At 35.9% G+C, this 17015-nt stretch overlaps 1 pseudogene; it reads left to right on the forward strand.

The window, feature by feature from the left end:
* The first annotated feature begins 1967 nt into the window (after positions 1–1967).
* The window catches only part of LOC118597763, a 136683-nt pseudogene continuing 121635 nt past the window's right edge, over positions 1968–17015 (forward strand).

Consider the following 17015-nt stretch of genomic DNA (forward strand, 5'->3'; position numbering starts at 1 on the left):
TGGGGTAGCAAATAATGGAGTCAGGGGAATTCCAGGAGGAGGGATTAATCTGGTGCTGATTGGTAGAAGAAAGATTAGTGTGGAAGCTGGTTGGTTGGAGGGTGTAGTGGTTAGGGGCTTGTTGACATGAGGTTAGGAAAAGTTATCTTTAGCTAGCAGAAGGCTTTGGGGTGCTACTGATTGGTTGCCCCTGAGTTGTGGTCTTCCAGAGTACTGCTTGCTCAGCTCCAACCAGGTCCAGTAAACTGAAAGTAAGGCCTGGTCCCTGGCAGGGCTGCTAGAAACCTGTCCTGGCTCTAGTCTGGCTCCCTAGTTCTCTCAGGCTGATTCCCAATTTTCTGATAAACCTCCATACTGATATCCAGAGTGTCTGTATAAGACTTCACTTCCACCAGCTGTGGAGAAGTGTTTCCTTTTCTCCACTTCCTCTCCAACATAAGCTGTCTGTCATCAGTGTTTCTAATCCTAGCCATTCTGACAGGTGTAAGATGGTATCTCAGAGTCATTTTGATTTGCATTTCCCTGATGACTGAGGATGTTGAACAGTTTCTTAAATGTCTTTCAGCCATCTGAGGTTCTTCTGTTGAGAATTCCCTCTTTAGATCTGTACCCCATTTTTTAATTGGATTATTTGGTATTTGGATGTTTGAGTTCTTTATATATTTATATATTGGAGATCAGCCCTATGTCAGATGTTGGGTTGGTGAAGATCTTTTCCCATTCTGTAGGCTGCCCATGTGTATATATGTATGTATATATATGTACATATATATATATATATATATATATATATATATATATATATATATATATACACACACACACACACACACACACATAAAACTATTTTTTCTATAATAGTCAAAAAATTCAGTAGAAGGAATTTTAGGAACTTTTCCTGAAGTGGTATTCTTTTTTTCATTGTTGAGAAGTTGGACAGTTTTTTTTTTTTTTTTAACCAGACACATTCAAAATAAACTTTCTATATGGTGGCCCTCACTTCCTAAAATTGTGAAGAAAAAAATGTGTATTCTCAGGTAAACCTTCTTCATGCCGACTACTCTCACAAATATTTGTTCTGGTAAGTAGCATCCTGTATAATTCTTCACCTTGTTCAGTTGAAGAGTTCAGAAACTCATCATTTCAGGCAGACTTGTCTTCAGTGTTTCTTTTTCTTCTGAATGGCATTTCCAGAATCTCTATCACTTTTGCCATTTCATTCAGTCCTTTGCTTTAGTTTTCTTGAGCATCACTAAGGTATTTATTATCTTTGAATTCACTGAGCTGTTTGTGTCTTCTTAAACTCCTTGAATATTTATTATCATGTTCATAACTGTTCTTTAGGATCTGTATGATGGGGTTCAAATGAGGCAATTATTATTGGAGAATATTTCTTCTATAAAATCAGTGGGGTTTGACCTTTAATATTGTTTGTGTTTTTGCAACTAGCCTTTGGAAAGCATATGAACATTTTTGTTGTTGTTGTTGATTGTGTGTGTGATAGGGACATAGCAAGCTGATATGTGTACCATATGCATCACATCTCAAACGTGGAGGCTGAGAAGGTGTGGGCAGTGCTCCTCACACTGAGCCAGAAAACTGGGTGTGAGACCCAGGTTCCCTTGTGGACTGATGTGAGTACAGTACTTATGGAACTCACCAGGCTAGCCCTAGCACAGGATGTGCCAGCCTGGCTGGCCCTAAAAGGCAGCTAAGGCATTCAGTGACTGGATAAGGTCTAGCAGATAGAGGTTACATTATCAGGATGGCTGGTCCAAATGCTGAGAGGTGAGAAAAATGACTCCATATAGAAAGACTGATACAGATGTAGCAGTAGATAAAAATTTGTGAAGAAATCATAGATCATGAAGAAGGTAATAGTATCTGGAGCTATTTCTCTCTTAGCATTGGCACCAACAATTATAACAGAGGTGACCTCTTTCTGCCTCACCTTATCCAGGTACACGATGCCATCGGCACATTCTTGGTCCATTCAAGTTGGCACATACTGTGCTCAGGACAGCTTGGTGAGCCCACTTGCATGACAATCAAATGACAAACACTTCAATCTAAAACCTGAACGTCATTTAAAAAGAAAGTAGTCTGGGAAGGTGACAGCTGAACAGCAGTGATAATATCAGTATTCTTAGATGGTAGGTTTCTCCTACAAAACAGAGTGAATCTCTTATAAAACCCATAGTGTAAGAGGCAGCTATGTGGGGATGGTGGAATAGCAACAATATACTTTATAATTATTTACACACCCACCTAGAACTAAGACAATGTGAACCACATATATTCTCTTTTCCCAGATACATAAAAGCCATAGGAAACTGCCTGTGTTAGAGAACACAGGAGTGGTTAAACCTCTAGTCTAGATCTCTCTGTCTTTCATAAACACAGCTTTAATCTAAGCCCTATGGTTACTTCTCTTCACATTCTTTAAATGTATAGATGCTCTACCCCAATTTTTCATAATGTAAGGCCTTCTTACAAAAAAAAAGCAAAAGCTTCATTTATGGTTCATTTTCCTGATGATATGTGACTAGTGGACATCACTAATAAATGGGCACCTCAGAAATAATAATTAAATGTAATAAATGGAATAATTCATCCTAAGTAGCAGGAAAATTAAAATCCAACTGTAATGAGAGAAACTAACATTTAGAATTTGGCAGAAGAAAATGATAAGATATGGAGCACACAGAATTTATTCACCTTATACATATAAATGAAGCAGTTTTATTTTAAGAATTTCAGTGTGTTAGTGTAGAATGAATAACATATTACAACAATTTGTTCTGTTTTAGTATGTGTACAACATGAAGCTATCACCTCATGAAGACAACTGACATATCTATAATGTCTCGTATTCTTGTGTTTTGTCTCTTTTTCTTCTTCCTTCTTGGACTCTGATGCTTACTGTTATCTTTAAAATGCAACCATTACATTGAATTTCCTAAAATATCATGCAGCATATATTTTACAACTTTCAGTCACTACAGTTATTTCGATAGTTAGTTTTTTTTTTATTTTATAATTTAATTTAATTTTACATATCACCACAGATTTCCCCTGTCCTCCCTCCTCCCGCCCCCCCCCCCAACACGCTCCCCATTCCCATCTCCTCCAGGGCAAAGACTTCCCTGGGGATTCAGCTCAGTCTGGTAGATTCAGTTCAAGGCAGGTTCAGTCCCGCCTCCCTTCACACAGGCTGAGAAAAGTGTCCCTGCATAGGCCCCAGGTTCCAAACAGCCAGCTCATGCACTAAGGACAGGTTCTGGTCCCACTGCCTGGGGGCTTCCCAAACAGTTCAAACTAATCAGCTGTCTCACTTATCCAGAGGGCCTGGTCCAGTTGGAGGGTGGGGCTCTGGGAGTCCCATCATCGGGAAAGAGGAGGGATTGTATGAGCAAGAATTGTTGAGACCATGATTAGAAAAAGCACAGGGACAAATAGCCAAACTAGTGGAAACACATGAACTATGAACCAATAGTTGATAGTTACTTATAATGATGGGTCTGTTACTCTCATCACTTTTAACCACCTCATGATATTCCACTTAATGCATAGATTTGTGTGGTGTACATCAATTTTAAGGAGTTAATGGGAGAAATCTCATGAGGCTTTCAATTCTCTGCCTGAGAAAGAAATGTCCAGATCACATGGTTGAAGCACATTTAAACCTCCTGTTTCTCAAAATCATAAGTCTACAGGCCTGTTATAATTATCTTTGAAGCTGATTACTCTACAATCTTGCAAATATTTGGTGTAGTCATTTCATTTTAGCTCTTCTAACAGACAGGCATGGTGTCATTATGACATTTAATTTATATTTTGATGTCTTGAATTGTCAAAATATATTTGTTGTTCATTCATTTTTTTCATCTTTGGGGAATTATTTTTTTAAAATGAGAAGTTGCCCAAAAGTCTATCAATGAATACTGATATGCACAGTAACATAACTCTATCTCATAGGTACTGTGATAAAAAGTGAGGAAGCCGAACATGATACATTTAATGATTCTTTTTTGTGAACATACAAAATAAGTAATCCAATGAGTAGGTAATTGATAAATTTGAGATAAAGCATAGGGGCACAAAATATGTACCCTGTGAGTGGAATGCAGCCTGCACATGCACATATAAATGACACCTGATAAAATTATATGCAAAAGATTGTATAACTGTGCTGATTTAATTTAGGAAATATTTATATTTGCTTCACAAAATAAAGACAAAATTTTCTTGTCTATGTAACCCTCAATCCCCAGAACTTATATAGTATAACCTACATGTTTAATATAGTTTAAAATATCCCCAGATCTATAACTGTGTATTAATTAATAAATTTATTTATTTTAATTTTTCTTAGTCAATTTCTTTCTTTCTGTGCTATAGATCAAACCTACATTTATTCACATCCTTAGTAAGTGCTGAATTCTCAGGCCTATAGCCACGTTTTAAAATAGAAGATATTGTGTGTATTATAATTATCACTAGCATGTAAATAAAACACAGAAAATAACAAACTTTTCCAGTTTATAAGGCTGTTGATGTTTGTGTCTTGCTCATGCCTTTGACTGTCTAAAATGCTTCCTCGATTCTATAGTACTGTATATAAAACTGCAGTACATATTTGTAATCACCTAAAAAGAAACAGACATAATCACCCATAGATTTTTTTAAATGTCAGTCAAGTGTTGTGTGAAACACTGAGCTTAACTCAGTCACCACCTGGTGTCTATGCCGTGGCTCTGCTTCACGTTCATGCCAGACTTTGATGAATGTGATCCACACTCATGTAAGACAGAGATGAATGCATTTGGATATGAGAAAGCATGTAGTCATTCCAAATAAAATAAGTGCTTTATTTTCCATACTCGGGGCTTAAGCAATTCTTGTTTATTGATTTCCTCCTATGTATTTCAAACGTTCAAGAATGAATTATTTATCATCATGGTCTAAAATTTTGAGTAGCAATTCTTCTTATTGTTTTTCACAGTTTTTATATATGAATAGGTGAGTAATTGACGTTCATCCTCACCTTCACCATGTTATTCTTCCTCCACCTCTGTCTTTCAGGAACAACTACAAAATTATCCACAAGGTTTTAGCTTTAAATTTTGATTTTTGCTAATGTTACTGTTTTTAACAATTTTAAATGTTTTTGGAATTTATTTGGAAATGAACAGTTCCCATACAAGTTTGTATGATGGGATTAACTCCATCAAAGCAAGGTTATATTCCCTAATGTTTCATTTATATTCCATATAAAATTGTTTTTCATTGCTTAACATTATACCTGCTTTAAAGAGAAGCTATGTCTATGAATAAAATGCTTCCTACACTTTCGGTGACCTGTTCTCTATGGGAATGAAATCTTTGCCCAAAGAGAAAAGATCTCATCTTAAATGTCTTCAATGTTTCCTGATGCTTTCATTTTTGATAAAACACAATTTAGACGTGCAATTTTTGTATAATTTAATCCAGACTGTGAATTCACCCCTAAAGGTATTTTACTCACCTTAGAAAATTTCAACTTTGGTTTGCAATTGCACACATTTAAGCACAGATATTAGTTTGGCTTTATATCAAGAAATAGAAAAGCTAATTTGAACAACATCACCACTGCTGCTCATCTAGTTGGACTGCAGTGGGATATTACAAAATATATGGAATCTGTTGTATCACTAAGATACTAACTAGCTTTTCTTCCATTAAATTTCTATTTTTTTTTTAATGAGACTAGGAACATGGAATTGATTTAACAAAAATTTGATGCATTAAAAAATTAGACACGAGGGACTGGAAGGATGACTAAGCAGTTCAGAGCACTGGCTACTCTTCCACAGGATCAGTTTGATTACCATATCTATATGGTAGCTCACAACAATCTGAAGTCCAGTTCCAGGGTATCCTATGGCCTCTTCTGGCCTCTGTGGGTACTAGGCATATGCATGGTACACAGACATCCATGTAACCAAAACACATGTCTAAAAATTTTTAAATGTCTATAAAGAGGTTTAAAATAAAGTAAAACCTAAACCTAAGAATGTGAAGTAATCACTATTTGACTTTAATTTTTCTTTCCTCAACTTTGCACTTCCATTGTCATGAATCATTGTCATTGAAACACTAAATTTAGCTGTGTTATATTAATGAAAGAAGAAATACTTCTGTCATTACCCTATTAAAGCGTAGAGATTATTTCCATTCTCTTGAGTTGGACCAACCTGTATCAGTTGGAATCTACAGATTATGGTTGAATTACTACAACATCAGACTCAAACTATAAATGATGAGAAATTTCTATTCAATGCTAAGGAATTCTTGAGGAGTTTGTCCCCATGGACAATCTCTATTCTGTGGTCACTATTTCAAATGAATCTACAAGCAACATCCATATTCAACTGTCAACTGAATGTGATCACTGGCCATTAATTTGGGTGTGTGTGTCTCTAGACCCAGATATCATTTGGGATACAAATGAAACACCCTCAATACTTTTATGGAATCATGGAAATTAAATTATGTAATATTAGGCTACTAAGCTCAGGGATACTTTTGTTTTATTTTCACATAGAACAAATATTCTGTGTAGTTTACAGCAAAGTAAAAGTGAAAACTTGCAAGCAGGATAAATACACAGCCTTTCTACTGTGGCTTTACTATTCCTAATTATTCTCCTGTGTAGTCCTACCCACTAGGCTCAGCCCATAAGAGATGGAAGTCCGCAGTAATTAACCACTGCAATATTTGTTAAACTCAAGTTCTCTCTATCGGTAGTGTAAGCCTTACTTACATCTTAGTGATCATTTCTGTTGTGGTAACAAAACAAACTTTATCTAAAACTCAGATTAAGCATGTTACTGCTTATTTGATATTCCAAATAAAGTTCTTACAATCCCAAACTGATCAATATTACTATCTTATAACACAAACATTCTCTCTCTCTCTCTCTCTCTCTCTCTCTCTCTCTCTCTCTCTCACACACACACACACACACACACACACACACACATACACACATGCACACCTTCCTTTCTCTTTCTTCATATACATATATGGTCAAATTTCATTTTCCTAATCTTCCTCAAATTCATATTTCTATCTAGAGCCAGGAAGCATGAGAAGAATAGAAGGCCCACTGAAGGGCATGGGGCTCATACTGCAACAATCTACCATTTAAGATACTTTTAGGCTGACTTTGTTGCTCAGTTCTACTAGCATCTCTTCAGGACAAGTGACCATTATCATTATTGCTATGATCTCCAGAACAGATATCACATACTCAATTCTACATCACTCAAATCAAATGCTCATTTTATGACAAAGATCATTTTAGGAAATGTTCAAACAATAATCTATCATATTTTTCAGGAGAAAAAAATATAAGGAAGGCTTTTGAATGTTTTCATAATAAGGAAACACTAACTATGGTGAGATACCTTGCACAGCCTTGAGGCAAGAGGAGGGGCTTGGACCTGTCTCAGCTGAATGTACCAGACTCTGCTGACTCTGCATGGGAGGCCTTACCTTCTTGCAGGAGGGAATGTGGGGTGGGTTGGGGGATAGGCTGGAGGGGCAGGATGAAGGAAGAGGGGGAATCTGTGATTCATATGTAAATAAATAAAAATCTCAATAAAAAAGAAAAGAAACAATAAGTATTTTAAAAGATAAACTTACTCTGACTTAAATAATAATACTGTTTACTGAGACTACACATGGAATTCCCAAACTTGTACAATTATTGAACATCTATGCAATGTAAAAATATGAAAGCTAAGCACACATTTAAGTTTATTTTAGAAACTTCATTTTGTTTCATAGATCAATTTTATGAAACAGTTACAAACTCTAACATTAGTCAGACTTCACAGCCAGCCCATTTGCGAAGGACATAGCATATTGCATCACTCAAATTTTTAGGCAACTTTTAACCACATATGAGCGGTGAGATATGCTGTTTCCTAAAATTTAAAATGCATTTCCAATCTTGGTCTCAACAATTCACACTCTCACAGTCCCTCCTCTTTCTCGACACTGGGATATCTAGAGCTCCACCTGGGGCCTGGCCCAGGATCTCTGCATCCACTTCCATCAGTTATTGGATGGGAGTTCCAGCACCACAGTTAGGGTGTTAGGCCATCTGATCACCAGACTAGGTCAGATCAGGCTTTTTCTCGACCATTGCCAGTAGTCTACAGTGGATGTATCATTGTGGATTTCTGGGAACCTCTCGAGCACTTTGCTTCTTCAGTTCTCATGTGGTCTTCATTTATCATGGTCTGTTATTCCTCATTCTCCCTTTCTGTTCTTGATCTAGCAGGGATCTCCTGCTCCCCTAAGCTCTCTTTCCCTCGAACTTTGCCCTTCATTACTCCCACTGTCATCCAGGTTGTTCATGTAGATCTCATCCATTTCTCTGACATTGGACAATCCCTGTGTCTTTCCTAGGGTCCTGTTTTTTAGGCAGCCTCCCTGGATTTGTGTAGCAGTCTAGTCATCTTTGTTTTACATCTAGTATCCTCCTATGAGTGAGTACATACCATGTTTGTCTTTCTGAGTCTGGGTTGCCTCTCTCAGGATGATTTTTTCTAGATCCATCCATTTGCCTGCAAACCTCATGATGTCATTGTTTTTCTCTGCTGAGTACTACTCCATTATGTATATATATCATATTTTCTTTATCCATTCTTCAGTTGAAGGGCATCTAGGTTGTTTCCAGGTTCTGGCTATTACAAATAATGCTGATATGAACATAGCTGAGCATATGCCCATGTGGTATGAGTGACCATTCCTTGGGTATATGCCCAAGAGTGCTACAGCTGGGTCTTGGGGGAGATGGATTCCCAATTTTCTAAGGAAGTGCCATATTGATTTCCAAAGTGGCTGTACAAGTTTGCATTTCCAACAGTGGTGGAGGAGAGTTCCCCTTGCTCCACATCCTCTCCAGCATAAGCAGTCTTCTGTGTTTTTGATCTTAGCCATTCTGACAGGAGTAAGGTGGTATCTCGTTTTGATTTGCATTTCCTAGATAATTAGGGATGCTGAACAATTCCTTAAATATCTTTCCAGCCATTTGAGCTTCCTATGTTGAGAATTCTCTGTTTAGTTCTACAGCCCATTTCTTCATTGAGCTGTTGGGCATTTTGATGTCTACTTTCTTGAGTTCTTTATATATTCTGGATATCAACCCTCTCTCAGATGTGGAGTTGGTGAAGACCTTTTCCCATTCTGTAGGCTGTCGCTTTGTCTTGTTGACCATGTCCTTTGCTCCACAAAAGCTTCTCAGTTTCAAGAGGTCCCATTGATTGATTACTTCTCTCAGTGTCTATGCTACTGGTTTTATATTTAGAAAGTGATCTTCGGTGCCAATGTATTCGAGACTACTTCCTACTTTCTCTTCTATCAGGTTCAGAGTAACTGGATTTATGTTGAGGTCTTTGATGCACTTGTACTTACGTTTTGTGCATGGTGACAGATATGGATCTATTTGTAGCCTTCTACACATTGACATCCAGGTATGCCAGCACCATTTGTTGAAGATGCCTTCTTTTTTTCCATTGTACAGTTTTAGCTTCTTTGTCAAAAATTGTATGTTCATAAATGTTCGGGTTAATATCAGGGTCTTTAATTCGATTCCATTGGTCCACATGTCAGTTTTTATGCAAGAACCAAGCTGTTTTTATTACTGTAACTCTATAATAGAGCTTGAGGTCGGGCTTTGTGATGCCTCCAGAGGGTGTTTTATTGTATAGGATTCTTTTGGCTATCCTGGGGTTTTTTTGTGTTTTTGTTTTTTTTTCCATATGAAGTTGAGGAAGAAGTCAAGCTTTCCCTATTTGCAGATGACATGATAGTATACATGAGTGACCCCAAAAATTCAACCATGGAATTGATACAGCTTATAAACACCTTCAGCAACATAGCAGGATACAAGATCAACCAAAAAAAAAAAAAACCAATCAGTAGCCCTCCTATATACAATAGACAAACAGGCTGAGAAGGAAATCAGAGATACATCACCCTTTACAATAGCCACAGATGATAATAAAATACCTTGGGGTTACTCTAACTAAGCATGTGAAGGACCAATATGTCAAGAACTTTAAGTCCCTGAAAAAAGAAATTGAAGAAGATATCAGAAAATGGAAAGATCTTCCATGTTCATGGATAGGCAGGATTAACATAGTAAAAATGGCGATCTTACCAAAAGCAATCTACAGATTCAATGTAATCCCCATCAAATAGACATGAAGTTTTTAAGGTAAATTTAATTTGTCTAAAGGCCAAATCTCTTTAGGCATTTTTCTTCTCTTAAAGTTGTATTCTCGGTTTTCAATGATTTATCTTTCAGTAGAGATGGCTGAAAAATATTTTCAGTTATCACAAATAATGTTTGTCATTAAAGCTAATAATAATTTGATAAGAAATGGTCACTGAATGCATAAAAGTAAGAATAATAAAGGTGAATATTAATGCATAAATCCAGATTCTGTACTTTCATAAAAATGAAAAATGGTATATTCCACCCAAAATCCAAAAAAATGGATATCAATTATAATTATCAATGCTCAAAGACTCAGACCAAATTAAAAAAAAAAAGAAAAGAAAAAGAAAAAAAAGAAAAGCTATTTGAGGATCTACCAAAGTTTAACAAACTAAGTATATTATCTGGTGGAAAAAAAAAACAATCAAAACACAACCCCCAAAAAGTGAACATGTATTTTTTTTTTAAAATAATGCTCTCCACTATTTTTTCTTACTTTTAAAATGTTATTATTTTTTTTTTCATGACTGCTGTGTTTCCATCCTTCTCCTCTCCTCTCTTAAAATCCTTCTGTGATTCCCATCCCATGGAATCAAATCCATGGGAGTCTTATTCGCCTACTCAATCCCATGGAGTTTTATTCTTTAAATAGTATTACTACACATAAATACATATAAATTTATCAAAACACTGATTATATGTGTTTAGGGCCAACTTCGTGAAATTGGATAAACTCAGTGCTCTCATCCACAAAAGAGACCGAGTCTCTGACATAGCAGCAATTAATTGCTCGAACTTTCCATCGGAGGGTGAGACCTTGTGAGATTTCTCCATCCTATTTGTTCCTTTAATTGGCTGCAGGATCTACAAAGGCATCCCCTCTGGCATCCAAATCACTGACTGATGTGTCCTCTCTTGCATTTCTTTTCCAACTTGTAAGGGTTTTATCTATTTTAATGATTCTTTTTGATGAAGTACTCTATATGTGTCAATTACATTCTCTTACTTGATTATGTTGCCTGAGTTTCTCTTTAGCATTTCAATGTGTAGCTGAGAGGAGAATGTTAAAGACATGTAACATGAGATTGTGGGTTTGTCACACTTTTCAGCCCGGCCCTGTGAGCATTTGAAGAAGAAGCCCTTTTTTGGCAGCAACAATTTTGATATGTAAGCAGTGGTTTGTATCTTTAAACACTGGACAAATAATACTAGCATTTTGTGTCAGAAACTGTGACAAGTAAAAAACAAAACAAAACAAAACAAAACAACAACAACAAAAAAACTCGTCTTTTTACCCAGTATCCCTCGGGGACTTTATGCTGCTCTAGTGAAGAATGATAATTTTTGATAGGCTGTGGGTCTACAGTTATAAAGAGCAAGGAGTCAGGCAAATCTCAACATAACAGAAATACAAGTGGAAAAGTAATAATTGAAAGTGAGGATAGTAGAAGGAATGATAAGAAATTTTAATAAGCCAGTCAGGAGACCTTCGTGTTTGCTCTTCTCTGCTGGAGGGTCAAGTAATAAAAATGAGTTAAACGGAGTATTATAAGAAGAGTAGAGACTTTCCCCTCCCTGAAATTTTTTATTCAGGGAGGAAACTACTTCACAAACCTTTGTCAAATCACCATATTTCATGGAAGGAGAACCAGGAGTCAAGAGATAGGACTATGACTCTCTTTTCCCAAGTTTATCTTACATAAGAAGGTTACTAGATTCCATCATGCTCTGGAAAACACAGAAAAAAAAAATGAGAAAAGGGAATCTTTTTTTCTTTCTTTCTGTTTTTTTTTCCCCCAAGACAGGGTTGGTTTCTCTGTGTAGCTTTGTGCCTTTTTCCTGGAACTCACTTGGTAGCCCAGGCTGGCCTCGAACTCACAGAGATCCACCTGGCTCTGCCTCCTGAGTGCTGAGGTTAAAGGCATGCACCACCACTGCCTGGCTGAGAAATGGGAATCTTATTAGGGAGAAAGTCACTTTTATTTTTTAAATTTATATGATTAAATGTATTAATGAATAAATTCCTGTAAAACCATACCTGTCTCAGAGCATATTACCACATATTACCTGTTTTACACATTAATATTATTTAATGTCAGGGATGTTTAGAAGTATTATCACCAAAATCCTTTTTGAGAATTCTGAATCTAAATAGAATCTACTGTGAACCTGTTTAATTTTTTAACATAAAACTAATCCACTTGTTTCACAGATGACTTAATGCAGGATATTTACCTTTTCAAACTCCCTGAATCTTGGTTTTACCTAGTTGAAGGCTGTAGTACACATGATAGACACAGATTTACTAATTAATAATCACTACAATCAGATATTTCTCTCTTGCCCTCCTGTTCCCAAATACCTGGCAGCCACTTCTCAAATAATTGACTCAGAGGCTTAATATAACTTTTAAATGTTCAGCCCATAGCTCAGGTTTGTTACTAGCTAACTCTTGCACTTCAATTAATTTATATTTCTATTTATGATTTTCCACATGGCTCATTACTTGTTACCTTGTTTTCTACAAATCCTGCTTGCCTGGTGGCTGGCTTGTGTCTCCCCCAACTCTCCTGACTCTGTTTTTCTTTCCATTATTGTCCCTGTATCAGTCCGTCACTCAGTCTCTCCTGGCTCTACTATCAGCCAATCGGTTTCTATTAACAACAAGCATAATCCACATCAGATCACAAATTTGGGCATATTATTATCAAATATACTGAATTCTGATTATTCTACATACTTTCTCTTCTTGCTTTCATTCCTCTCATTCACTGAAAATTTAATTTTTCCCAACAAACCCATATCTACTCTGATGAGTTTTGTGGGGTTTGTTGTTGTTGTTGTTGTTGTTGTTGTTGTTGTTTTTATCTAATGAGTTTAATTATGGCTGCTTGCCTGAGCACAAGCACAAAGTTATTTACTACATGAGAAACCCAGTCAAGGCCACATCACCAAAGAAAATAACACCCAGATTCTTTGCATGCGTTTGCTGCCCATTGTTCCTCTTCCTCAATCATTTATAATTCTTAAGTTCAGAGCTGCTGTGTAAGTAGGTAGTAGGTATAAACTGGATGATGTGAACCCTGATATAAGATAATGATACTGTACAGGGTGTTATTCTCTTTTCCTGTAGAGATACAGAAGTGGAGATCATAAAGGACATGTATTAGTTCTTCTCATCACATGTCCCAGGGTGACAGCACTCACAGTCTAGTTGACAGAAGAAAGAGATAGGAGGAAGATGAAGACTTGTATTAAATTCACTTTAGGAGGTTCAAAGGGGAAATCTTTATTGATAAAGACTAAGGTGCAAGGAAATAGTAATCCCATCAAGATGTAATTTTATGGGGAATTTTAGGAGTCAGACGGTCATGGAGAATACCAGGAGAACATGGTCCATGGAATCAACTAAGAAGGGCTCACATGGACTCACAGAGACTGAATTTGCAACCATGGAATCTACAGGGGCCTTCACCAGGTCCTCTGTATATGTTATGGCTATTAACTTAGTGTTTCTGTGAGATTCCTAACAGTGGGAAAAAGTGGATCTCTGACCTTTGGCCTGCTCTTGGGACTCTTCTCCCCCTGTTGGGTAGCCATATCCAGTGTCCATATAATATCATATAGCCAAGGCTTTGCCTTGTCTTGTTGTACATTGTTTTGTCCTGTTTGTCTGTTCTCTCTTGGATATCTGCTGTTTTCTGTAAAGGAAGCAGAGAGGGAGTGGATTTGGGGGAGAGAGGAGGTGCTGGAGAGCTGAGAGGAGTGGAGGGAGGGGAAACTGTGATCAGAATGTATTGTATGAAAGAAGGATCTAGACCCAATAATTTTAAAAAGATCTGAGTCTTTTCAGGGGGAAAAAGGAGGGATAAGGGGACATGAGGACATAATGAATGATTCTGTACTACTTGCCTTAGTGATTCTTGTAATGATAACCCATAATGTGAACCACAAATCTATAATATACCTTATGACACCATCATTTCAAAACATTAATTTAAAACACCCACAGAGTTGTATGCATCGTGTATATGCCCAAGAGTTTTAGAGACTTTTAAATTTGTCTAAGGGATTGGGGAAACATTTAAGGCAAACTGAAAACCCAAATTGCCATTTAAATTACCTTTGTTTTGTTCATCTTTTATTATTCACCCATTGCTTTCAATAAAGCATAAATTGAGACTCATTGGAACAATTTTGTATGGTTGATAGAAATATGCAATTCATATAGAAACATTTACCCTAACAGTTTTGATCTTGTTTGTACCAAGTTAGGAAAGGGTAAATAGCATTGCTATTAAACTGAACACCCAAGAATTAATCAAGACTATTATAGGAAACAAACTGAAAGTCTTTGGTGCTAGAAATACTTTTCAGTGCAGATGTCAAATAGTTCAATCAACACAGTCTGCTATGGCAGTCAATGCAGGCAGCTAGTTTACTACACCTGAAGTACTTAAGAGAAATAATACACTGGACCTATAACACAATTCTAACATCTCCAATGTTGAAAATACACATGGAATTGATTTTAAAGTAAGTGTTAATTATTAAGTTACTAAAAAAAAAATACTACCTTGGGCTTAAAATTGGAATTCTCTAACCAGTAAATTCACTCATTAACATTCCACATGGCTCAGCTAAAAATTCTCATAAATACAAGGATATTGATAATGTGAAGGTGTTATTGATAAGAGGTGAGGATGCTTTATAGCCAATATAGTACTCTTGGATGATTATTGGCTGGAGTGCCAGGAAGATTCTATCTAAATATTGAAGTCCATGAAAACACTTGACTGAGAAAGAACATTTTGGTGAGATTATAGCTGTTAAATCAAAAATACATTATGTACAATGGGGATATTATGCAGGTAATATAACACACAAATTGGTCACTCAGATCATAAATGGGATTAACTGCCCAGTGAAGAAGTTTCTCAATCATTCCAAAGATCAGAATCACTGAAAAATAGTAGATTATAGCTGCAAAAGTGCATTTAGACAAGATTAATATTTTAAGTCACTATATGATTTAATATGAAAAGGCTATTATACCATCGTGCATGGTAAAAATAAAGAAGTCTCATACCAGGGCATGATTATACACATATTGTGGTATGTATATATTTTATATGTATATATATATGCCATTATATTATTTATTAATAATATTTTGTATTCATCAATATATTACTTTTATATATTAATATATATTAATGGATAGTAGGGATGTTTAGAATGCTGAGGGTCCAGTGGACCAACAGCAAACTAAAGCTTTACTTATATTACAATTGGAGTTTTCATACACAGAAAATATTTACCTTGAACAGAGTCTCAATCACATTTTCATAGGTAGGGAATAAAATTTTCCACTTTATCTTGATGGTAAGTGCATGAATAATGTTTCATTTGGAAAGATATTAGCAAGTATGGTTAAATTGCATTAACCTAAAATTCTGAAATGTAAACTGCTCCAAAATCCAAGACATTTTGCGTTTCTACCTAGTACATGTTGCATTGGACCTCAGGTGATGATGGATCACAGTCTAAATATTTGTAAATTTACAGCACTCATAAACAAAGAAACAAAAGCCTGCTGTATACTTTGTGTGTAAGTTGTGTGCATATGGAACAAAATGAATTTCATGTTTAGACGTGGGTCCCATACCCAAGATACCTTAGCACATATGTGTAATTATTTCACATCAGAAAAACAATCCTGAATCTACATGATCAGTGACTCTCAGTCTTTGTGATATTTGACATTTGACTCAGCTCTATTAAGTAAAAAAAAAAAGAAAAAAAGTTAGAACTGGATTATGTGATGTGGAATGAAACACTCATTAGGAAATTAGATGTCAGAAAATCACACATTGATGAGACTGTCTACAAAAGTTCTTTTGGCCTGTGTTTATAATTTATCATAATCCAGTGTAGATCAACAGAACCAGAAGTCAAAATGAAAACTTGGGCTTGACAATTAGAATCTATGAAGAGAAACAGTCTCACAGAGAAATTATACCATTCATTATTTTCTTTCCTTATTTTGAACATATTTTATTGTGAAATAACTTCAGACACAAAACACTTATAAATATAGTGCAAAGACGTTCCATTCCTCATTTATTTAACTTCTCCAAATGTTAACAACTTATATAACTTCGGGACAGGGAAATTACTGATGCTATTAAGTCAAACCACTACATTAGTCATTCAGTTTTGCTCTGGTTTCTTTCATCTGATTTGGAAATCAAGCCAGAATTCTACATTGTTTCTAGTTGCCATATCTCTTTTACTTCTTCCAACCTGAGGTGATTGTAAAACCTGTATTTTATGTGATCTAAACAAGCAGAGCACTGGCTTGTTATTTAAGTGTCTCTTAATTTGTATTTGTCTGGATATTTCCTCATGATTAGCTTTTGGTTGTACAGATTTGGCAAGAACAGGAATGATATTCAGTATGTCATATCAGAAAATATAAGACAATAATATTTCAATACTATCAATACTAATCTTGATTTGAACAAGACCTTATCTCCATTGTAAAGTTATTACTATTCTGTTATACAATTAATAAAAATTGTAATAAAATATCTCTGTAAAACATAAAGAGATGTTTTGTGAATGTTATTTCTTTTTAATTAATTAATGTATTCATTTATTTTATATCCCAGCCACAGTTTTCCTTCCCTCCTCTCCTCCCAGTCCCTCTCCACATACCCATTTCTCCCCACACCAT

This window comes from Onychomys torridus, chromosome 17, assembly GCF_903995425.1.
Source record: "Onychomys torridus chromosome 17, mOncTor1.1, whole genome shotgun sequence".
NCBI lineage: Eukaryota > Metazoa > Chordata > Mammalia > Rodentia > Cricetidae > Onychomys > Onychomys torridus.